Genomic DNA, 26,430 nt, shown 5'->3' with positions numbered 1-26,430 from the left:
TTTTCCTGGATAAGGAAGAGGCTGAGCTAAATGACTTGCAGAGTCCCTTCCAACCACCATACTCTAAGATCCTATTCCACATTAGTTTTTCCGCCTGAACTCACTCCCGCCCCCCACCTCCCCACTAGAGGCCATTAACAGAAACAATAGCAACAGCTGTTCATCGATTGCTCACCAATGGCATCCAGATGTGTAACTAACCCTCTCGACAACCCTGTGCGGTTGGAGCTACCTCCCGTTTACAGAGGTGAAAACTGAGGCACAGAAAGAGTGAGTGACTGGCCTTACACTCACAAGGCTCAAAAATGGTGGAGCTGGGATTCAAAACTAGGCAAGTTGGTTCTAGAACCCGGGCACCTAACCACTATGCCATGTTACCTTATTGGTAACTAAAAATTGTGCCTCGGCACATCAATTAACCAACATCCAAGTAAACTTCTTATTGCAGGTGATGGAAAAGTGGTTCCAGATCCAGTGTTTGCTTTCAGGCTCCTCAGTCTTCGACATAGTTCTTCTGCCTCAAAAATTCCAGAGTTTTACTCCTAATTATCAATTTCTTTCTCTCCTCTCTCAAAACACCCTTAGCCTTGAGGGGCCAGTGATACACATATGCATTTCCTATTTACCTGTGCAGTGAGTTATTAGCAGGCTGGGGGCATGGAGGCTGGCTAATCCAGAGCTTACTGAGCCCTGAGCAGTCCGGCATTTCAGAAATGCACTTGTACCATGACTAGGAGGTTTCTCTAGCAATGGAAAGTTACCAGTGGAGCTGTTAGGGCTCTAGAAGACCAGCTTTACCACCCCACTGTTCCCTCCAGAGTCCCCCTGCAGCCTGGGAGCTGCCACAGGGGCAGAGCTGGCTCCTGCCCACAGGGTCCCCCACCCTCCTGGCTCAACTCAATGCCTCCTGCTGCAGTTGCTCATTTCTTCCTGTCCCAAATCTTGTCATCCAGCCCCAGTGATTGACACCTTCTACTTAAGGTGAGAAAATGACCTTGCCATCCATGCAAGTGGGAACCATTCATTCCATCTACAAGAGAAACACAAAGCTACCTGGTTCGACCAACTCAGAGTCCTCCTCTTGGCTGTCTTCTTGGTGACTATCATCACGTCCTCACTGCCTCACTCAAGGCATTGCATGATCTTGCAATTTACTTTTCTTCTTAAAACAAAAACGAAGTACGTTCTGTGTTGCTAAAATTCACATCCCACCCATTATGCAACACTGCTCGATGAGATGCAAATAGAAACCAGTTCAGTTTTCCAGTTGAATGGCCGCAGAAAAGAAGCAGCACACGGCTCACCTCCATGTTACACATTAACACAGTCCTCCTCTGCAGGGGTTCTCCAAGGGAAGCACACTTTAACAAGTCAAATAATTGACAGAATAGTTATTCTGGCACTCCAAGGTCAATGCAAATGCTGGGAGGTAACCTTCGATTGAATTTGGTACCAAAGCTGCAGTGCTCAGGAATGTAATAGAAAATGCAATGCAAAGGGAAAGGACTTACCCAATTTCTCCACTAAAGATGTGATTGAAAAAAAAATAGAGCTTGAAGGAAAGAAATCTAGCAAGTCAAGTTCTATATGAAATCTTCCCATCCCTCAATCTCTCCCCGCAACTGACATCTAACGGTGGTTTGCTCTGTCACTCTTATGCTCTTGGTCTCATTAACAATAATTGTTAATAACAAAAATTACTACTGCCCTTGTCATCACCACTAATCCTTCTGCTATTACCATTTACTGAGCTTATCATATAAGGAAGGCGCGGTGAAGGCTCTTCCTTATGTTATCAGATAATTTTCACAAGAATCCAATGAGGTGGTTATGCTTATATTAACCCCATTTTACAGATGAGAAGGAGGAGGCTCCGAACAGAGTCACAGAGCTTATCAGTTGCAGGACCAGGATTCGATGGTACATTCAACTCCAGAGCTTTCATCCCGATTATGATTCCCAGGTTTCTGAGTAACGACCCACCGATATGGCTCTTTCCATCCCCACGAATGGATGAACGAACAGATGAATGAATCAATGAACATACAAACAAACAAAAACAAATGACTGTTTCTGAACACTAACTTTTTAAAATAAAGTACTCTCTCAGAGAAGCAAGAAATATCTACAACTGAGTATGGGAATCCTTATGATTCAAAATGCAATCATTTCTCCTCCTGCTTAAAATTCCAAGGAGAAGTGGCAGGACTGCATCCTGTCCGAGCGCTCCTGGCCACAGGGGTCATGGCTGAATAACAGACAGATACTCGGAAATTTCTTTCAAAACGGTTTCTCATCCAGACATGAGATTCCAGATACATGAACGGTTTTTACTTAAGTTAACATCAATGTCTTTTCTTGCAAGACATTTGTTTTTCTTACCTTTTTATTAGAATTGGTTAGAGAGAATGCCAGTCTCTTATCTACCCCCACTCAACACCCTCATGCCCCGTAACACACACCGGTCCAGGAAGTGTGGGGAGACAAACCGAACAGCCGATGGGAAGGAAAGTGCTCGAAGACGCAAGGTGGATCAATACTACCAACAAAAGTGCTTTGGATCTCAAAAACTCCCCTGCTTTCCTTTCCCCTGCCACGGGGCTGTCCCTGCAGGCCCTCTGCTCTTCAGTCTCCCCTCCCTGTTCTGGCTCCATGGTCCTGGAATTCCTTGGTGCGCTGAGAATGCTGAGAGGTGCCATCTACTCCACCTCACCTTTCCTCCCTCAGGAGGCAATACCCGTTTCCTCCACTGAGCCTCCCACTTTTGTCAGCACAGGAAGTGAGAATCCATGAGAATCTCCATCTCGGTACTTCAAGCGCGCCTTGCGTGACACCTTTTGAAGCATTCCTGGCCTCAGTGGGAACCAGGGAAATTGGCCCCGATGTCCAGTTTAGTTTGAAACTTGCTTGGTCGTCACTTGGGAATTGCCCATTCTTCACAGATCCTGTCCCTGTTTTCTGTGGCTTGCACCCAGGTAAGGGGTATGAGTATGAAAGCCTGTCGGGGAGTTAAAAATGGCTGCTGCTACACTGTGTAAGAATTATGGAAGGAGGAAGCTGATATTTAGACTTAGTCTCTTCCACCTCCTCCCACTCACACCATAGACCACATAGTTTCCCCTCAGAAAGGAAAACATTCTTGACTTCTGTCTAAATGTTTATCAGAAGTTGTCTGGACTTGCAGAGTCTCTGAAGGCACATTTTTATTAGTCACATCCTCCTTGGTGTGTGGTGTGAGCCTCCTATCAGACAAGCAGGAATGCTTGGACCTCATGCAGAAATCACTTGGTGCAGGAAGCACCTACTGCTCCTCCAGGATTTTCACTTAGCCCAGACACAAGCAGACACTGAGCAAAGAACTTGAGCATCTTGATGGTGGCAGGGCGTCAGTTTTGAATAGGTGTGGAAGAAAACCACCTTGGTTCCTAATCTGGTGGGACCTTGATCTTAAAACAAAGCCCCAGCATGGAGCCTGGGAGTGGAGAAGGGAAAGTAGAGGCTCCAGATCCTTAGAACAAAATTAGGAGCCACCCAGTTTTATCCTGGCTCTGAAACACTCCTACTTTGCCTGCCTGGGCCTTGGACACTGATAAATTAGTTTATACTTTGGATGTCCGGTAAGTACTGTGCATCTAATGAGTAAAGGGCGTTGTATGTAGAACCATCTAGGGGAGGCTAGTGTGCATCTGAGAGAAAGGAGTGCCGGGGACAACAGGAAGTGTACTGGTGTAGGAGGGAGGTGAGCGGGTTTGGGCACCAGTTCTCACCACAGGCAGGTTCCACATTCTCCTGGGTTCTCAGTTTTCTTTCCATCTCTAAAAGGGGAAGGGGGAAGCAATCACCTAGGAGGTCCTTTTGAGGCCAAGAATCATGTCTGATTCTTTAATATCTGAAGTGGGAGAAAAGGGTAGAAGTTTTAGCACAAAGGGTGTCAATCACAACAGGAAAGACTTTCCTAAGAGTAAACCTGTTTGCAAAGGATGCTCTGGACTTCTTCTTCCTAGACCAGTGGGGGTCCCCAGGTGTGGTCTGAGAGAGCTCTTCGGGTGCTAGTGTCTTTGGAGTTGTCGTGTTTGAAATCTCTTAGATTGGAATAAAATAGAAATGCGAGCAGGGGATGGTTAATTAGAAAACAGAATGGAGGTTCTTAAAAAAATTAAAGCAAGAACTATCATATGATCTAGCAATTCCACTGCTGTCTATCTGTCTGAAGGAAATAACACTAACTAGAAACGTTATCTGTACTTCCATGGTCATTGCAATGCTATTGACAACAGCCCAAACATGAAAACAAATCTAAATGTCCATCAATCACTTCTGATTTACTCATTCATCCCCATCAATCTAGGGATGAATGGATAAGCGTGATATACATATACAACACAGCCTTAAAAAGGAAAGAAATCCTGCCTCTTACAATAAGACGGATGGAGCTTGAAGGTATTACATTAAGTGAAATAAATCAGAAAAAGAAAAGCAAGTCTTGTATGATTTCACTTATATGTGGAATCTAAAACAAACAAAAACCAGAACTCATAGAGATCAGAGGTTACCAGAAGCAAGGGGGAGATGGGGGAGGGAAAAATGGGTGGAGGGTGTCAAAGGCACACAATCTGGTTATAAAGCAATAAGTCATGGGGATGTAAGGTGCAGCACGGTGACTACAGTTAATAATACTGTATTGTTTATTTAGAAGTTGCTAAGAGGGTAGATCTTAAAAGTTTTTATCACAGGAAAAAAAATTTGTAGCTGTGTGGTGAAGGATGTTAACTAAACTTATTGTGGTCATTTTGCAATATATACAAATATCAAATCATTATATTGTACATCTGAAACTAATGTAATGTGCCAATTACATCTCAATAAAGTCTTTAATAAAAATAATTACACATCTTATTATGTAATGTGATTAAGCTATTACAAAAACTGGGGGGGGGGGGCGGTTGGGAGGAATCTTAGAGTCACGTAGTCCAGCCTTCAAATTAGATACGAAGTCTTCTCTTCCCCAGCTGCAGGTCTCAGCCCAAACACGTCCAGAAACCTGCACCCCAGGTTCTGAAATCCATTGTTGAATCACTGTTATTGTTATAAAGTTTTTCCTTAGATGAACTAAAAATCGGCCTTCCTGAACTTCTACCATTGATTACAGTTCCATTCTCCAAAATATTGTGAAATAAATTGTTTTTCCATATGATGTTAAAAAAATACCTGCTCGTTATAACAATTCAAAAAACACTCTTATAGCAGTATGTTACAAGGGGTAGTAGATTGTCTTCTTTAATCTTATGATAACCCTCACCCCAAATAACCTAACCTACATTGCAGTTTATACATACACATATATTTTCCACTTTCTTTTTTTAATTAAAGATTTCATCCCAATTACCCTATAAACTGCCTTGTCAGTGAACAATCAATATACCATATACTGATCTCATTAGGTCAATACGCGTAAATCAAATTCATTCTTTCAGAAGCTGTAGAATATTCTATAACATGGGCATATCTCTAAGAACATTCAGGATGTTTCAAGTTTTTTTTCTATATACAAACTACGATACAATAAAGATTCTTATACAAATGTCCTATGTTTTAATGCTTTTGTTTCTGTGGGACAGGTTCCCAGCAATGTGGTGTCTGGGGCAAAGGGTATGAGAATGTTTTAATTTTAACAGATCTAGTCCTACTTTCAAAAAGGTTCTGAGGAATTCTTGGACTTGCCAATAGTGTGTGAGGGTGCTCATTTCCACACACATTTCCCAGCAGCGGGAGTTAGAAATTTTTAAAAGTTAGGTCAAGCAGAAGGGGACACACTGTTTGTCATTGTTGTTCTAATTGCTCTTCTGGGACTGCTGTGAGGTTGAGCAACTCTGTTTCACATGTTTACTGGCCATGTGTAGTGGCTTTCCTTTTAATTCACTATTTGTAACTTCTGCTCATTTTTCACTTGGTTTGTTCATCAATTTATATGAGCTCTTTTTTTTACAGACATTTACTCTTTATCTATATTTTGCAAATGATTCTCCAGGAATCTTTATCTTTCAGTTTTGTCTACAGCCACTTGTTTGTGGTGTTGGTTGCCGAACGGCACGTAAGCTCTAGGAGAGCGGTGATGATGGCTGTGTAGCAGTACGCTGCTGCAGCCTATCCCTGGCACTGAGAACAGCGTTCTCCATACCAACAATGATGTGTGAATGAATGAATGAATGAATGAACATATAAGCTTAACATTTTCATGTAGCTGTCAATCTTTTCCTCTATGGTTTCTGGGCTATCAGAATAGCTCGATTTTATTAGTTTTACTTTTTTTGCAATTAGTCCTTGAATGCATCTTGGATTCTTCATTAATTTTTTTTCCTATCTGGAATCCTAATTCATCTTGAATTTGTTTTGCATATGGTGTGAAACAGGGTAAACTGTCTGACACTGAACTTTGGCCACTACTTTGTACAATGTGCATTACATAAGATGCCATTTTTTTTAGAATTTAGTTTAAGGTGTTCTATGCATTAAAATGTAAATATACCCTACTATCCATCTTATATACTATTACAATATCTAAAAATAATTAACCCTCTCCAAAATAAAGACGGAGAGTGCTTTATAAATAATTTTGCTCAGATTTCTCTTTAATTACATATAATCACTTTTGTTTCAATTACCAACCAACTCAGAGGCTGGATTATCAAGGGTTCTACTTACACATAAAAAATTTATGTATGTTGCTTAAATCACATCTACTCTAATAAAGTCACTGAATTGTATATCACTTATTTAATAGCAATATATCCTGGATTTACAGAATAAATCACTCACATTCAAATATTAAAAATCCTTTTAGCTAGAAATAATATACTCTTTGTAAAAACAAAGGAAAAATATGGACACAGGGTTCAATATGCAATGAACCTGATATTGTACATAGTTAAACATTTTGAGAATACATTACATTTATACATTATAATTCTGAAATATGTTAGCAGCTTAAAATTTTTCAAGGCTTTCTTTAATGAGAACACACTTCCACCCTCCTCCATGAAGACCTTCTGCTTGGGAGTGGTGCCTTATGTGTCAGGACTTGTCCAGGGATTCTTTGTTCCACCACCCCCGCCCAGGGCGCTGTTCACAAGGTGGCTTGCAAGCAAACCTAAGCTGCCTCCATTAGTCAGTGGTTACTCCATTTCTTTCCAGCATAAAGAGCTGCTGTCAAGAGGTCTCATAATAGTTTTTTTACCTTACAAGTCACTTTCTCTTTTTACTTAGATGTTGAAAGGCTTTTTTTTTTCTTTAAAAGTTCACTAATTTGACAAGAATATGATTTGGTGTCTGTCATTCTAGACCATTATTCTTAGGTATACTCTCCACTTCTCCAATTTTTACTTAATACTTAATTCTAGAACTATATTCTACAAAGCTGTCATATATAAATATATATATTTATATAAATACATTTATATAAATATACATTTATATATATATTAAATATATATTTATATAACAGTTTTGTAGGATACAGTTTTAGAAAATAGTTCTAGAATACAGATTTAAGTATGTAAAATGTAAGTATTTAAACCATTCTCTTGCTATAGATTTTTGTGCTTATCTGCTTTGCATATTTTCAGTGGTTAATTTTGATTTCTTTCATTTTTTTGTCATTTCTTTTAAATTTTAACAATTTTCCTCCTTTTGACCTATTTCTTTTGAGGGATTATCTGTTGTGTTTATATGCTATTGTGGGTTTTTTATCTTTTCATTATAGTTCTAAAAGAATTTTACTTTTTATTTGCAATTATTTCCTGAGCTCTTCACCTCATTTTTGAATTCTGATTTCTCTTATTATTTCATGTCTTGTATTTAAAAAAAATGTCTTGTAGCTGATTTTGAATAGTGGGTTACAGTTTCCCCCTGTTTTGTAGGTATGTCTCTTGGCTCACTTTCACTACCCGTAGGGATGTTATGCCCACTCTCTCTCTCTCTCTCTTTTGTTCCTATATGGGACTTCTTTCTAGTATGACATTGAACTGATTCCTTTTCTGTGCTTGTTTTTACAAAAAATTAGTTTTCTTGAACTTTTACAAGAAGGTATTGTCCAAGGAACCTTTCCTAACTCCTCAGAGCTGTTTTGTGTTGTTTTCATTTGGTGTTAAAAGCACAGTGACTAGAGTCCCACAAAGCTGACTTTAAATGGCCTTGTGGCGTGGCTGGGTGGGTTGCATCAACCATTTTTACTGGGATTCAAGGGACTAAGTTATGACCTTTTCTGTGCTAAATGTTGTCCATGGGGTTTTGGTATCCAGTGGCTTTATTTTTATTTTTTAAAGTTTAAAACTTATGCTGAAATACACATTACATAAGATTTACCATCTTCAACTATTTTTAAGTGTACAGTTCAGTAGTGTTAAGTACATTTGGCTGTGCAACCCAATTTCCCGAAATTTTGCTCTTCGTCCTGCAAAACGGAACTCTGTGCTGATTAAATAATTCCCCCCTCCTCCTTTCCCAGTCCTGGCAACCGCCCTTCTAGGGCTCTGTTTCTGGGACAGAAATACGGGGAGATTGTCAGTCTCTGCTGCTGCCAGGGCCCCAGGGTCAATCTGTAACTCCTGGAGACGAGTCTGCTCGCCACGCCCACGGCTCCAGTGTAGCACCTGACACGTGGAAAACATGCACATATTCAACTGATGAGTGAGTCTCTCTTAATTCCTGTTTCTGGCAGGATGGTAGGATGCTTTCTTGTAGTCATTAAAGTGATTGATGGTTAACATAAAAGTTGCCATCGTTACCTGGACTAATACTTTTCCAGGTCAACATGCAACATGAGCTTCTAGAGGGGAGGACGCTGCCAACTCTTGATTACCCAACTAAAGGGCAGTCTATCTCAAATGGATGCTGATTTTAAAGTACTTTACATTCTGCCATGTACGAATTTGTTGTGGCACATTTCCTTACTAATGATGCTTGGTTCAGGCTCGCATTGTAACATAAGCAGTCTCTGGGCACTACTTGCTGGTAGTGATTTGAAGGGAGGGAAGTACATGGCCCAGGTGTACATGAGTGGCCTATTCAGAAATAAACATTTGACACAGATGCACACTATGTAATGAACTAATTGGGCATATTTGAGAGTTATAATAATGAGTGGAATCAAAGGGAAAAAATCTTGTCTTCCTATAGCCCTTACAGTTAGTTACAAAGGGCTTTCAAACCCATCACCTTGTTTATTCCCACAAGCCTACCCTCAGGCTTTAATACAGGTCCTGCGAGCTCCACCTCATGGGTGAGGAAATGGAGGGAACTGAGAGACCCAGTGACGTGCTCACAGTCACACATTTAGTCAGTGCACAGCCAGCACTCTGACTCTGTTCTTCTAAGTTCAGTGTTTATTACACTGTCGTTACTACCTGAAGAGTGAGGTGGTATAGACTACCTCTTAGCCCACGTCTGAAGAAGGCACATATAAATTATAAATATCTAAAAACAAAGAAGTTCTGGACTAGTCTGGGCAAAAATAGGCTTCTTTGTCTTCATACGACCCCCAAAACAACTGCTACCACCCAGTTTCTGCCTCCATACCTAATCGGCACATCTCTAGTTGCAGAAAGACAAAAAAGAGGGAAGAACCAAGTTAAATACCATGGTATGACAGTTCTAGAAGCATTAGACCTATGACTTATGATGAAGGCAGTGACCAGGCTGAGCCCCTACTATGCGACTGACAGGCACCACGCTGGAAGCCTCACGTAGAGTCAGTTCTACTACCAACCCTGCACAGTAGGCATTATGGTCCCCACTTACAGATGATAAAACCGAGTTTCGGAGAAGTTAAGTAATTTGCCCAAGGTCATGCATTTAGTAAGTGGGAGGGTGGAGACTTGAACTCCATGTTGTCCTTAACATTAATCTCTGTAATATGTATGACTTAAATAGGCATAAAAAATTGTAATTAAAAAGTCAGCATACTTAGACCTGAGGGTGAATTGAAGCTTATCTTTACACAATTAATGAAAAGCAAAGTGTGCTTGTTTTCTGAGAATTTTACAGCACATATCTGCATACAAACAGCTAAAACATTTTTCCCTATTGTTCGAATTAATTTCGAATGGTCCCTTTTCACATACTAGAACAAATCAGGAAGGAACTCTCAAACGTGCTGACCATCATTTCTGCAAAGGAAGCTGTTAAGGAGGAAATAGCATTTCTCTCAAAATGGTCTCTGTGGAGACCTTTGGCATTTTTTAGAAAGGACTTCTCTCTTCCCACTAATCTTTGGGCACGGCATATTTTGCTACAAAGCTTGTCTTGTTTTTTCCCCCAGCCACGATCTGTTTTATCATCTGGTTTTCAAAAGTGATTGATTACTAGTCTGAAGGGGTCTGCGGATTCTCTGACACTGCACTTCCAGTCATCCTTTAAAACCGCTTCTGAAAGGTAACTAAAACCAGAAAGTGCTGCCCAGCCAAGGGGAGGGAGCATCAGCTGTAGGTAGGCTGATGCTGCCTAATCCCTGCCCTCCTCCCCAGTCTGTCTTGCTGCTAGAGGTAGCTACATGACCATTTCTGGCCAGTGAGATCAGGCAGACATTTGCTGAGAGGAGAGCTTCTGAGCAACACTTGCTCATCTGATAACTTTGGATGTAAGACTGGAACAACCCTTTTTTCTGTTCCTTCTAATGGCTTTGATTTAGGACTCAATATTTGGAGGTGCAGCACCCTACTTTTGACTGTTAGGCTTGGGCTCTGGACAGCATTGTTGGGTGATTCAACCCACACCAGCAGCATCTACACCTGGACTCCTTGTTCTGTGTGCAAGTATAGCTGGCCCTCCATATCTGCTGGTTCTGCACCTGTAGATTCAACCAATTGCAGAGCGAAAGTACAGGGTATGGCTGAAGTAACTCCTGCTTGAGTGTGGTTAGTGGGGTGATAATATGGGTGTAATAATTTATAGTTTTAATTTGAACATTTTACCTAAAATGTCATATGGTGTGCTTGAGTGTGATATTATGTTACAGAGTTACGTGTTTATGATTTTGTAATAAAAAGGATCATTATTTGTGCCAGACTCTGTATTTAAAAAATAATGTTAACATTGTTGCTAATGTGTATCATGTAGTAGGCTTATGATGGTTGAGTCTGTACTAAACATGTACAGATTTTTTAAAATTACCATTANTTGGTAGGGTGATAATATGGGTGTAATAATTTATAGTTTTAATTTGAACATTTTACCTAAAATGTCATATGGTGTGCTTGAGTGTGATATTATGATACAGAGTTACATGTTTATGATTTTGTAATAAAAAGGATCATTATTTGTGCCAGACTCTGTATTTAAAAAATAATGTTAACATTGTTGCTAATGTGTATCATGTAGTAGGCTTATGATGGTTGAGTCTGTACTAAACATGTACAGACTTTTTAAAATTACCATTATTTCCTAAGCAATAAAGTGTAACAACTATTTACATTGTATAAGGTATTGTAAATAATCTAGAGTTAATTTAAAGTATATGGAGAAATGTGCATAAGTTGTATGCAAATACTTATGCAAATACCATTTTATATAGGGGGGTCCTAGAATCAATCCCTCTCAGGTAGTTAAGGATGACTGGAAAACCCTTTTACTTCTTGTTGGGTGAGCTACTGTAGCCAGGTTTCCTATTACTTGCAGCCAAACACATTCCTTACTGATAGAATAGCCATTGTTTTGGGGTGATCATTCTTCTTTTTTCCTTCCCTAAAACTCACCGAACTTCTTTCCTCTAAGCTGAAGGAACTAGTACAGAATGGCACCTTCACAACCGGAGAAGATGTACTTAAAAGTATTTATAAACTAAAATATAATACAAACTACCTCCAAACTAAATTATATGACTGACTGCTGAGACATGTTTCTTTACCTCTTTGCCCAAGAATTTCCTGAGTCTGAGATAAGGTCAGGCTTCTATGAGAAGCTTACTATTTTCTGCTTTCTTTGGCAGTGTCCTAAGTTAGGCTTCCTAGTTCTATGACACTGCCTATTGGTTTTAAGGACTTTGCAGTGGTCACATTCTCATTTCACAGAGATGAAACACAGCCAGAATGAAATCTCCCCCAAACTCAATTTTATTCAAATTGATTAAAATTTAATTTGTTTTTCAAAAAGTTCTTTTTATACTCTTCAGTTATGTTTGATTTTTAGAAAATATATATGAAAGCAGCAACTTATCTGATTTTCTAACTTGTTTTACATTTTACTCAGAAAATTCATGTCACATTGGTTATTTTATTGAGCAAAGCTAACAGACCTAGGCTGTGTGTGTGCTTTGGGAGTTGGACCATTTCTAATTAACCAAGTTAATCATGGGCACTTGGAGAATAATTTTATCACGCTATATTAGAGAACTGCCATTACTGAAACCTTGAATTTAAGTTATGTTAATTCACTAAAACAACATCTTTAGATTCTCTGGATAGTTTTCTTCAAACATACCTGCCTGGTTTAACAAGACAAGCACAAGCATGTGCATTTCCATACACTGGTTGCAATCTCCAGTTACCTCAGGGTAATGGGAGATTGTGATCATTAGTGTATTAACAATACAGGGAATTTAATGAAGGAGACACAGATTTAGGAGTGGAGACTGAAATCCAAGAACATATAAGGGCCCATGGACATAAACCTTTGTGTATGTCAGTGGTGTGGGGACTGACTATGGAAGTGGGAGGTTGGCTGGGGGCATGAGGAGGAGAAAAACTGGGACAATTGTAATAGCATAAACAATAAAAAAAATACAAAAGAAGAATTGGAATGAGGCCCTGGCTGGTGTGGCTCAGTTGGTTGGAGTGTTGTGCTACAGAATGAAGGGTTGTAGGTTTGATTCCTGGTCAGGGCACATACCCAGGTTGTGGGTTCCATCCCCAGTCGGGGTGCATGCAAGAGGCAACCAATTCATGTTTCTCCCCATCAATGTTTCTCTCTCCCACTTTCTCTCTCTCTAAAAGCAATGAAAGAATGTCCTTGGGTGAGGACTGAAAAAAAGAATTGGAATAAGGTGTCTCATATTGAACAGGCTCTGAAACTCAATTTTAGCTTCCTATGGCTTTAAGTGTGAGCACACGTGTGTGTGCACCTGTGTTCACAGCAGCTCCCCTCAGATCTGCTCTGGTTTCACTTGATTCCCATTATTCCGGGCTCTGCTTGGGCACTCAAATGCACTGCATCTTGGTTGCTGATTATATAATGTGGGGCTAACACAACACAGCATTCCCGTGAGGATTAAAGAGGTGATGTGCACATGAAAGTATATGACCATTTTTGTAAACTATGCTGTGCTATGTTAATGTAAGTCATTGTTGTATTTCTATCTCCTGGTCAAATATGGGAAAAATTCTGCCAGAAAAATCACAAGCAGCTTCTTGACTTTATAAATATACCCTCAGCACTGTCTAGTTACTGCATTAGCGCGAATAACTGCCTAACAAAGAACTATTGTTGCTGAATGTGCTGGAGATGAAAGGATCTGAGGAAAAGAGAAACAAGACTTTGTTGATCTCTTTAAGGACCCAAAGACACATGCAGTAAAATGCTGTGAACAGACTCCTTTCCAGTTTTAATAAGAGGAGCAGGCCAGAGGCGCTCCCTGAGAGCCGGAGAGTGACAGCACAGCTCACTCTGAGATGAGACCAGTGGTCAAGCCATGGTGTCCGTGTTGTGCGTGGAGATGCTGGGAGTCAACTGTATGGGTATTTGACTGTAGTCAAATAGAGTTGTGAAGGCCATTTTTCTCCTGCTGTGAGAAAATACTAAAGACAAACCTCCAAATTTCACAGCCCTTTTACTGTTCACATCTCATGTAAGTGGCTGCTATTACCAGACGTCTGCAAGCTCCTCTATCAGGGATGCATGTGCTTCTTATGAGCCCCAGTGCAATGACGTGCAAAGGCACATTCTTTCCATTTCCCCATTATTATGAAATATTTTATTGGCAAAATGGACATTAACAAAAGAAAAGCATGCTAGCAAGCATACAGCCCTTTTGTCCTGGCTGGAAGGGTTGTAGCTGACCTGGACCAAACCCGATGCCCGGGGTGCAAACTAGACAGTTGGCAGGGCTTTTTTTTTTTTTTTTTTGTCCACTCATTACAAATTTCATTCACAGGAACTGGGGTGAAGTATTACTCTCAATGGTCTCTATGCCATTGGAGAGGAACAGTCTCAAGTATAATCCAACTCTGAAAATAATTAAGAAGTAATTTCAACTGCATATTGGAATGCTTTGCATTGGCTTTCTGTTTTCTGGAGAAAGTGTGCCTAAATTATTTAGAAGAGGTTAATTTTTAAAATGGAATCACCAATATCTACACACCTAAAATTAAAAATATGTTCATACCATTGAATCAGTAATTCCAATTTGAGACCTATTCTTAAAAAATCATGCTGAAGAAATAAGATCACTATGTCCAAAGATGAGTATTTAAGGGTTATTTGTGACAGAGAAAAATGGTAGTAAATCATGGTTCCTTCAGATGATTATGCGGCATAAATGATATTTATAAAATATTTTAAACACAGAGAAAACACTTATAAAGTGAAAACAATCTGTATAAAAAGATATGAATAGCATTATCAATTACACGAGTCTATCAAAACACTAGAATAAAAGACAATAAAACATGGAGGGGGTACACCAAAAACACTGATGACTGTCTCTGATGTCATGAGTCCTACAAATTTCAGTGTTTATGTTTTTCTCCAACAACAAAAAATATCTTTAAGGAAAGGGAGGTTAAATGAGCTCGTAGTCCCACAAAACATATTCCAATACTTGCACGGCAGCTGAAATTAACCAACGAGGATACGTAAGTCTAGAATTTAAAACCCATCGTGGTTTGTCCAAATAGCTAAACATATGACAATGGATCACTAACTGCAAAATAGTATCCTAATTGCTTCAATAGGTCATCATGCCAATTTAAAATTTTGCTTTTACACATTTTCAGGGAATGATAAAAAGGAAAGTGAATTTACCGTGTATTTTTTTCTTAGTGTTTACCAAGTTAAATATGACCTTTAGTATTCTTTTGGATCAATATTCTATCCTTAGCTCAATTTTGAGCAAACAAAACAAAATTCATTCATCTCCTCTCCAGAATGTCACTTTGGGCAAGCTAATAACTAATTCATTAATTTATATAGTACACATCTAGACATAGTTACATAGTTACATTATTTATAAGCTCATACAGTCTATAATTAAATTATAATGTATTCATAGGCCACAAATGTGAATGTACCTTTGTTCATTTTTCCCTTCCAGTAGAAACTGCATAGACAATACATGCTTGCAATGATTAAAATAGTTGAAGAGTGTACATATGTGTGTGTGCATTCTTTGCTTGTCTGCATTTCTGTCCACTTGACTTACATGGGGCTCTTCTATTTTAGTCTAATCACCTCTTCTGCCTTCCCACGCTTCAGAACCCACCAGATGGACCAGAGGTTTGTGGCTCCATAGAGAAGGGGCATTATCTGACTCATCACTGCAGTTTTCCTTCTGGCACCAAGCGCAGCATTTACAAAAAGCAAGCACTCGACGTAAGTGACAGGGAGTCATATTTTCTACTTCTAATGATAGTGAGAATCCAGGTAACCTTTGTTTCCTGAGCTACATGATAGGTGAGCTTGGAGGAGCCTGGACAGAGACTAACTTATAAGCATAAACCTGGAGAGGGATGAGAGGCCTGGTTGCGGGCAGAGTGAAGGCCAGGCTGACTCTGTGTGAGGGAAGGGCCATGCAGGAGACTCCAGCTGGTGGGAAGACTGGAGAGAAACGGGAGGGATTTTGCTGTTGCCCCTGCGGAAACTTAGAAAAATCTCCACTTCTCCTTGACGCCTGTGGAATGGGCATCCTGCTAGCAGATGGGTACAAGGAAAAAACCAGAGGTTCCTCATGGAGACAATCTACACAGGAATAGTACATGTGTTTAATAAATGGGATCAAGAGTTCAAAAATGATCTACTAAGCACCCTCTCTGTGCCCAGAACTATGTTGAATGCTTTGGGGCATTCGAAGGAAGCGTATCTCCTGAATGCTCCCCATCCTCAGAAATCCTGGTAGTTCCCTAATGCTTGTCACTGATCTGACCACTTCCAACACATTGATCTTCATCATTCACAGATTTGTGGATCATTATTCCCATATCTGTAAATCCACCTACCTGCTAAAATTTATTTGTAACCTCTCAATAAAACCATTCTTGTACATGCACAGAGTGGCAAAAAATTTGAGGTCCCAGCTGAGGGACAAGACAACCCTCTGCCTCGTTTCAGCTTTCATACTATAAACAAGTGTCCCTTTCACAGTCTACTTAATGCCACATATTTTTTGCATTTATGTGCTTTGTGATGGTGATCTTGCTGTTTAAAATGGCCCCCAAGTGTAGTATGGAAGTGCTGTCTGTGCAGTATGGGAAAAAATGGCTATTTTGGGTCTTAGAAAAAATATGTGTGTTAGATAATCTTTGTTCGAGCATTACTTAGAGGCTGTTGGTTTTGATTCTCCTCTAGAGTGGGGGACCTATAAGCTGGACAGAGCCATCTTTCCTTATTAAAGAGATCCCAGACTGGGTGACAGAGAGAGAAGAGGCTTCTACCAGGTTCCCCTTCCCCATGGGGCATACTGTAACCCACTCTTTTTTGTGGGGGGGTTGACAAATTACTTCATTTGAAGGAATGGTACAAATGAAAGACATACGTGGATGATTTTGTACAAGTTACAGAAAAGGTAAAGGTAACTCCAACACGCATGTACTGCTTTGGTGACCAGGGAAGTCCCCTGTGGCTGTGGGAAGGCTTAGCCCCTAAGCCCCTAAGGCTTAGCTCTCTCCACTGTCTCCCAGAGTGCATTTGTCAAAGAGACACTCTGCCATGCCAGATCCAGGGGCCCCCAACCTGCACGAGTTGGCTCTGTGGTCACCCAATTCTTTGATGGATTACATCTCTTCATCCAGGCACTGAGCCTCAACGAAGGCACACAAATGAGGGTCATGTTTTCCAGTGGTCAGTTCATGCAAGTCCAGTAGTGACGGGTTCACACTTGTTTCCAAGTGTAATGCACACCACATTGCAGTTAGCCCATTCTGCCAGTCGTCATGGTCTGGTTTCTTGGAACCGGACCAGAAAGAGGATCTCGATATCCGGATATCCGGAAAGAAGATCCGGCCATCATGTTGGTTCTGCAGCTTCATCAGTTTCTCAGCCTGTTCCCTCTCTTCATGAGACTGGTGAAGAAAATGTTAGGTAAAGCTTTTCAAAGCCACATCATTGTGGTCAAAGTAGTAAGACATGGACAGGTAGATGTAGGAAGCACAGGGCTGCAGGTTGATGGTGGCTTCTGAGTCCTGTTGGTAGTTCTGGCACACCTGCGAGGTGGACGCTGTGTCACGACGGGCACCTGTGGAGGGGTGGCTTTGTGGTGCAAGAGCGGTGGCGGGGGCCTTCAGGCGGTCCAGGAGCACTGGGAGGAGGGGGCGAAATGATGGATCTGGGTGGGGGGCTGCGATGAGGATCAAGTACCAGGTTCCATTCAAGCACTGTTGACGCAGGAAGCTGTGGTAGCTGTTGGCAAAGACCCTGTAATCCACTCTTCTTTGTTCACTTATTCAACAAGTATGTGTTGAGTACCTACTACATCCCAAGGACTCTTTAGACTTCGGGTATTGAACAATTAAAAAAACAGATAAAAGCTCATGGAACTTACATTCTAGTAGCATAACGGAAAGATTAGACTCTTGTGGCTTTAGGTGAATACTTTTTTTAAAGTGTGGTGGCACTCAAACCTCTATTACTACCAAACGTCTATTAATACCAATAATACTGATAGATGTAGAAATGTTATATCTGATTCAGATAATGGCAGTGAAGTAGCCAAGAGGACAAGAAGCAGCCAAACCATTATGCTGCTTGCACTGTACCAAGTGATCATGTTTTTTGGGGTTTCTACTTCCTATGGTGTATGAGAGACATTCTGAAACATTATCTTGCTGTAAAACACTGGATGCTGGATAAACTAAGCAAAAATTGGCCCATTATTATTATTATTATCCCAAGGAAAAGCTGCACCTCCAAAGTTACTTGAAGTCTCTTTAGGACAATGCTCAGAACTTGGTCTGAATATTAAATCATCTGGGAAGCTTTTCAAAGTCCTGCTGTCCAGGTCACAAGCAAACCAGTGAAGTCAGAATTTTGGAGTTGAACTCAGGCATTGGAACTCTGTAAAACTCTCTAGGTAGCTCTGATATCCAGCCAAGGTCAAGCACCTCTGCTTCAGGAGGTGAGAGAGTGCCCTGTGCAGAGAGAGGTGGCAGTCCCAATATTCTGTCCATCTCACTCGCAGTTAGTGATCCTGTTGGGCCTGGAAAGTTACCTGGATTCTTAACTCTCCCCTGCACAGCTTCATTACTTCTTCTCTCCACCTTATGCTGGGGGTGGCGTGGATGTTATCACTTCTTGGATAGATGCCAAGAACCACCTTGGTGAGTACCTTCCTGAGTCTAACTATGCCCATTTATAGTTAAATGTTTCAATTTTTTAAGTGAGTTCCTGCTAAGCTGAGAATACATGTGAAAGCCAAAGAAGACAGACATAAATTGCGAGCAGAGTTTTATTATTTGCACCAATAAGCTCTAAAAGTCAAGGATAATATCTAATATGTGCCCAATGGACATTAATCGTATTCTTTCTCTGCCAAACTCTATGATTTTGGTTCATATTCCTCTTTGAAGCCAATATCTCCAACTTAAAAAAATGAACCAACCAACAAAATACCAAAATATTTCTTATACATGTAGGGCAGAAAGGGACCAATAATTACTGAATTTGAGTGTCCTTTGAATCCAAAATGTCCTATATACCTAAAAGTTGCCATTAGAAAATTGTGTGTGTGACTCTGAACTTGAAGATGGAAATACTCTATGCTGTAAAGCAAAGCAAACCCTCTGGTTAGCACATGGGGTGCTTCCCATGTGACCAACTGTCTGCATTTGGACCCTGAGGTCTCTCAGAGATGGAATAGGACTGCTTGTCCTGGAATCTCTGAAGAGCAAGAACAAGAGCTAGATGGAAGTTTCTAGGGATTTGTTATAAGAACATTATCCTGCCATTTTTGTTTGCATAGATCTAAAACAGGGTTCAGATCTAAGCTGGGGATACATAAGGCACTATTATGTTTGGATTGGTCAAAATAAGATATCAACACATCACAATCAAGGTTGCTATAATGAACTGATAGCAGGGTTTATATTCCAATAACAATAAAAATGGAAATGAGACAGCATTCACTGAGACTTTACTGTGTGCTAGCTACAATGTTGTTCATGCCATGGGGTTGTGGCTGTGTCCCCTACCCCTTGGACTAAAAGAGGGGCCATTAAGGTCTTGGGCTGATGCATGGAGTAAATTAGGATCCTAAGACATCTGCAAAAATTTCGTACTGAAGTAGCATCAAGAAAAGAAGGGACAAAGCCCTGGCTGGTGTAGCTCAGTGGATTGAGCGCGGGCCTGCGAACCAGACAATTGCGGTTCGATTCCCAGTCAGGGCACATGCTTGGGTTGCAGGCCAGTTTCCGGCAGGGGCCAGTTCCCTGCAGGGGATGCACGAGAAGCAACCATACATTGATGTTTCCTTCCTCTCTCCTTCCCTTCCCCTCTAAAGATAAATAAATAAAATATTTTAAAAAATCGAGAAACCAGAGTTTAAAAAAAAAAAGAAAAGAAGGGACAAACATTTCCTGGATGACCAAGACTGTGTTGGCTACCCCTCAGGGGTGGCATGTCAAGTTTGGGGAGAAATGCCAGAGGTGGCTCTTGAGTCCAGGGATGAAATGGTGGGGAGCATATTGAGCAGGGCACGATTTATCAAGCTGCTGGCCAAGCCCTGTAACTGAGAAAGGGTTGGGGATGGAAAAAGGAAACCACACTTGTGTTCAGTTAGACAGGAAAAAGGGGCAGCATGCCATGAGAGGCCAGGCAGAGCAGGTGGAAAGCAAGGGGGCTCAGATGAGAAGGACAAGGAAGGGGGCCACTAACTTTTCACACCATGACTGGTCCTGGACAGCCTGCTCCTGCCCTGATGGTTATCTTCTAGTAAACCAAAGGCTCTGTGGTGCACCTCGCTGGGTCAGTTTCCGGCCCCTGCCCTACAGCTCTCATCTGAGACACACCCGAGGGGAGAGCGGCCTCTGGCTCCGCGGCCCTGGCCTGTCAAAACTCAGTAGCATCTTGATCTCTGCCCCAGCCTGCCCACTCCAGCTGGGCTGAGCATCTCTAATAAGCAGCCTCACTGCATGGATCCCCTCAGCCAGCTTTCTCGAACTCTGAATGGCACTGTTGCCTAAGCATTTCATTTTCTATCACACGCTCTGTGCCTTCCTGAGGTTGGGGGTGGGGGACACGGATTGCAATGTAATTGCTGCAGCTGCTATTGAGATTTGCTTTTGGATTTCTGTTCCTGGAAGCTCTGAAAGCTCACGGGGAGGAGGAGCAGGCTTTGTGGCCTGCAGGCCTGGGCTCCCCCTGACAAATTCCTAAAGCCTCATTTCTGTGTGGTCTCTTTCAAAGCCTTCTGAATGTTCCAGGAGATCTATTTCTTGATAAAATTTTCTCCCTTGCTTGGGGTCAGGCCAGAGGAGAGCAGAACAGATGTTACATCTAAAGCCTTCCTGATTCACCCACTTGACCACTGGCCCGCTCACTCCGGGGGAGGGAATGGGGGTGGGGGTGGGAAAGACAAGTCTCCAAAAAAAGCTGGAGGCTGTTCTTGAAGAAAAACAACATGGAAGAACAGGGTGACTAGAGTCAGCTGCACTTTGGCTTGTGAGAACATTAAAATGCTCTCCCCTCACTCTCCTCAGAAAGTCAAAATGGATGATGCTTGAGTTCTCACATGGGTTTTCCTTCTTCTGGAAGTTGTCACCTGACCAAAAATATGCTTCAGTCCCTAAAAATGCAAATTCCCTGAAAAGAGTAACCCTCCAGTGAACCACGGCTTGGATGTGGGGTAAACACTATGATCTTGCCTGGTAGAGTGGATGGCAGAGTGATGTTTCAGACAGGGCTCAGTCAGCGTGCAGCGCTGAAACCTCAGGTGGAAATGAACACCTGAATGTGTTGCCGGTTCTTAGTGGTTTTTCTCCTCCTTTACCCTACTCAGAGTTACCAGAAAGGCCTGGCAAATGATCAAACACCACACACAAATGTTGTGCCCCAAGAAGGCCTGCCTGGGGAAATATTCGGGCCTGCTGCCCCCAATCCACTGGCCTTTCAGGAGCCTGTTGGTTGCAGATGAGGAGACTGGCCCTCAGATTTCCAATCGGGCCTGGAGTGACTGATGCTAGACTGGGCTCAGGAATCTATACAAAATCTGTCCACTCAGAGACATTCATTCATTTAAGAAATTCCATCTTCCCCAAAATGTGATATGACATTTATTATAGGGTGTACCACATTACCACAAAAAAACAACCTAAATATGACATGAACTTTGTTATCATATAGAATTTCTACTTTATGCTAATTGAAAGAACTCTTTTAAAGCTACTTAGACAGGAATATATCATGTATCCCCTTCATCAATTCATCAAAAAGAAAATACAAGCAAGATAAATTCATTAAGGCCTTCCTAAAACTTTTCACACCCAAGAGTTTGACTCCTGTGAATCACTTACTATTTTTTATTGATTGATTGACTATGGAGAGAGAGAAGGGAGAGAGAGAAACCGTCAAGTTGTTGTTCCACTTATTTATGCATTCACTGGTTGCTTCTTGTATGTGCCCTGACCGGGGATTGAACCTTCAACCTTGGAAGGATGATGTATCTGGATGACGCTCTAACCAAGGCTAACCATTGAGCTACTCAGCCAAGGCTACTTCTGTTTTAAACTGCTTATTTTGAAACAGTGTTAGGTTTACAGAAGAGAAAGACAGTACAGAGAGCCAGTGCTGGTCTACAGGTCATACTTTGAACAGCAAGGCTGTAGCAGGATATCTAGATTACCATACCAGAACTGCTATTTACTTGGCTATGTGATAGCTGACTTTCAGTTTCCTTATTTGGAAACTGGGACAGTAATTTCCCTTACTTTCCAAAATTACTTGTAAGAAATGAGGAAACATCCACAGAAGCCCCCAGTAACCTGCGAAGTACCACAAGCCTCAGTCATCATAATCGCCACCTACAAGGCACTACATGGAATTCTTGTCCAAAGGAGTTAACAGGCAGTCAGTGATACTTTATATGTATTTGGTGCTGTACTGTTTACACTGATTTCATATCTGTTCTATAATGTGACCTTAGCAATAATCCTGTGAAGGAGGTAAACTAAAACTACCTTCATTTATAATAAATATTTTCCTTAAGTTTTTTTGGGGGGTTGCTTTCTCATAGTGGTAAACTCTACTTTGATCATGTTGGCTTGTGCTTAGCCTGGTCAACACTCTTAGTGCAAGTAAGAAACTTCACACCAAATGAATGGGGCTTTGTCAGCACGGGGTTACTAGGTCTGTTTTACCTGGTCTGAACCTTCCTTGCTTTTCAGACACAAAATTTCTCTGTAACCCTGGCCTGATTTGGGGCCCAGGTGATTCATGAACAGTGCCTCTCTAGTAACCTACTGCTTGGTAGAGGTCTTGATGGGGTGGGGTTATTGCCAGCTCCAGCTGTTTCTGATGAATCCCACCAGATCATTTGCCATTAATTCAACTATTTAACGCATCAATTTTAAGTCATAAATAAACTGTTTCCCCACATTATCAACCATGGCTTTCTTCTCCCAACTTTCTCACTCTCTCTTTGAGGCTTCATGGGGCTGGTGAGGCGCTGTTGGGTGATGGTCTTGATTGATCTGGAAAATCCACCTAGAACAGGCTTAGGAAAGTTTTCCTTTGACATTTCTGGTCCTTCCCACCTTTCTACGCCCTCATAAAAAGGATTCCCTGGGAAATCTTTAAAATTGCCTAAAACAAGCAGACTCATTAATGTATATACTTTTAAGTCTCCTTCCATCTCAAAGCTGTCAAAAGGTGCCACTCCTGGATTTAAATGACAAAAAAAGGTTATACTCACATATTCTCTGGCCTAAAAGTCCTTTTGACACTAATTCAGGGCCTCCTTTCAATAGTCGCTAAGAATAAGATGTTACTCATCTTACAATTAAACACACGAATGAGGTCAGATGGTTTGGGGAGTAACTTGAGGTTAAAGGAAACACCACAATCTTATCCACTGTGGGGGAGGAATTTAGAACAAGGGAAGGCCAGCCGGCCTTGGACTCCACCCAAGGGAGTTTTGTCACTAAAATATCCAAGAGATACTTACTTATAAGGCAGTTTCTTCTAGAAGGCAAGTCTTTAGTAAACCTCGAGGGCGGGCTCTTGGGACAGGATGGAAATCATATTTAAAGATGATAATAAATGCCTGCTCAGCTTAATCATTCCATCCCACATGTGGGGTGTAAAAGATCTTAACAGTGATAACATCCTCTCCCAGCTTCCCCTTCAGCTCTCTGACCGAGAATCTGCAGAACAGAATTCTCACTCCTGTGTGAGCACGTAACAGTATTCAACATGTTAACAGTTTTTAACTTGCAAATTCTTCCCTGTGTATAATTTAACTATGCTTTGCAGTGTGGACCCTGAGAAAGAAAGTACCTACTAAGAAGGGCCCTCAGTGGCTTAACTGGGCTCAAATTTGAAAAATTGCCTAGCAGACATTTCTACACAGGGGTCTGTCACAGCAACTGCACTTCAGGGAGAAGAAGCCTGCACTAATAAGTAGCCCACCTCTGCACTGAACTGCGTAGTTGCACTGTATTCCTCCACCTGAGCCAGCCCTTATACAGAACAGAGTTCTTGGAATTCTATTTCAGTCAACAGGGCTGAGACTTCCCATCCAATTGGAGCCGCACAACTATATCCCTAGCATCATCTTCACCAACCAATCAAAGCAGTTCCATTCTGACCAATCAGGACAGTGCCTTTTGGAGTAATCAAACTGGGAAGATTTGGAGTTGTCATTTGCATGAAGATGGGCCAATCAGGGACCAGGGGCAGGGACTTCTGTCTATATAAACCAGCTCCACCAAGCACACTTTCTCTTTCCACCTGAGACTGAAGAGTACATTTCCCTAGCTGGAGCTGAAAACCAAACACATGTTGCAGGAGCAAAAAAGCAGAGTGAGGCAGACAGATGCAGACTGGGGTGGGCTAGAGCATGTGGAGCAGACCAGAGGGGCCTAGCTGAAGAGGGGCCTCTCTCCAGGGCCTCTTTAGAGCCTTGCTACATCATAATTGAGCTATAACACTACTGAGCTGTTCCACAGCTGTGCTGTATCGCAATTGAGCTGTTTTCACTGAACAAAGTTTCCTTCTTTACCACACCCCAAATCGGGGAGTCTGATTGACTTTGAATTGGTGCCAATGACCTTGGGTGAGAGGGGCTATTTCATTCCAGGCCTTTTAATTCCATCTCTTGATGAATTATAGAAAAGTAGGTCAGGTACTTTCCATTTAATAACTAATTTTCAAACCTTGAAGAAACATTGATTTGTTCTTTGGATTACTTTCCCTGAAAAGCATCTTAAGTCCTCTAAGACCCTTCTTCAAGGCTGCCTATTTTCTTTTCAGAGGAAAAATAAGTATTTTACAAAATGTCAATACCTTTAATAATCCAAAATCTTCTCCAAATAAATATGAAAAATACAAAATAACACACAGAAAAAAATGGCAAGGCATACACAGGCAATTCACAGAAGACATACAAGATGTTCAACCTCACTAGAGACCAGGAAGTTGCAAACTAAACATGGAGACACTGCTTCTCAGCTTGTGAAGAATTAAAGAGATGGATGATACCCATGTATTCTCACATATACAGTTGGAGGGAGTATAAACCTTTTAGGTAGGCAACTGGTCTATAACATTTAGAATGTGAATAACCTTTATTCCATCAATTCTACTGACAGTAAATTATCAATCAGAAATACTATTGTAAATTCATAAAAATGCATGTGTAGGGTGTAGAGTGAAAAACCAAGTTAATTGTGAATAAATGTGTGGCCACACATAAGTATGTTACACCTTTGCTATATATGTCACATGTGCACACAAGAATATGTTCATATGTGAATAGGAAAAGGTCTGGAAGTTTGCACAGCTGCCCATGGTATCAGTTCCTGATGGGCGGGTTGGAGAACAAGGCTGCCTACTTTCTTTTCTAAAGCTTCTTCAGGTTTTCAAATCTTTCCTAAGATGCAGTGATTAAAACTGGGTAAAGTGATAAGAAAGAACCAGTGATTCACTCAGTTTTCTAGAAGTTTCTGTACTCAAGAAGGGCAACTGAGGCTAGAAAAAATTTACAGCATTTCTGTGGAGCTTGGGTAAACTTTTTAGCATGTGACTGTTTCTGTGTCTGATCTGAAAATGGAGAGAGAGGGGGGGATGGAAATTATAGGGGGAAAATCTTCCTGAAATGAAATGAGCAAGTGGCTGTAATTTGGGCGCAGGGCTGGCTCATGACAGAGCAATGTCAGGGTGCTTTGTGAGGAGTCATTTAGTTAAAAAAAAAGTACAGAACAGACTTTTCACTTCCAAGTAATGAGCAGCTTGCTACGGCAGGTTAGGACCCTGGCTTCAACAATGCTTCTGAGGTCTGAGAGAGAAAGCAAAGGTCTTGTGAAGAAGCAGGTAGGCATCTCTTGCTGGATTATTGTAACAGCTTCCTAATGGGAGTCCCTGACCAGTCTTGCCCCTTCCAAGCCATTCTCCTAAGGGCGGACAACAGAGATTTTTAAAAGCACAAATCAGATCACATCATTCAGTGGCCCACCCTCTTGTGAGAGTGTCTGAACTCTTTAGTGGGCCACGAGGCCCTGGATCACTAAGCTCTGTTAAGTGTCCAGCTGCCCCCTTGGCTCTCCCTCTCTGTCAGGCAGCCCCATGGAACCACGTGCTGTTCCTTTGGCTCTGTTCCTTCTGCTCGTAATGCTCCTCTCACTTCCTTCTAACTCCCTACACGCGTCATGCTAGCTCTTCTCCAGCCAATTCCTTCTCATCCCTGTCTCAGTCAGGATATGACTCTCCTAGGAAGTGACTCCTAGCTCTTCGTAAATCTGAATTGAATGGGCTCCTTGGCCATCTTTGTGGTATGACAGCGGCAGTTGAACAAAGTGCTGCACTGACTTGCATTGCCTGCCTCCCCAACCCTTTGCCACAAGGTAAGCCAGACCATTAACAATTTCATTCAACCTTGGGACACTCTGTTTCAACTTTCAACGGGTGCTACCATTCTGACACCGGTTGCATGTGTGTCTCTTTTTACATCACTGAGCAGTTCTCCAACACCAGCTGGGTGTCCTCCAATTCAACTAATGCTCACACTATCTACCTGGGACAGCA

At 41.5% G+C, this 26,430-nt stretch overlaps 1 protein-coding gene and 1 pseudogene across 1 annotated transcript in view; both read right to left on the bottom strand.

The window, feature by feature from the left end:
* The window catches only part of IGFBP7 (insulin like growth factor binding protein 7), a 72,249-nt gene that overhangs the window by 40,291 nt on the left and 5,528 nt on the right, over positions 1-26,430 (bottom strand). The window lies entirely within an intron of this gene.
* Positions 14,985-18,547, bottom strand: LOC118978656 (ferritin heavy chain-like; annotated as a pseudogene).

Source organism: Sturnira hondurensis, unplaced genomic scaffold (assembly GCF_014824575.4).
Source record: "Sturnira hondurensis isolate 20B ecotype Veracruz unplaced genomic scaffold, ASM1482457v3 Scaffold0022017, whole genome shotgun sequence".
In the NCBI taxonomy this organism is placed as follows: domain Eukaryota; kingdom Metazoa; phylum Chordata; class Mammalia; order Chiroptera; family Phyllostomidae; genus Sturnira; species Sturnira hondurensis.
This window is presented reverse-complemented; position numbering and strand designations above follow the sequence as displayed.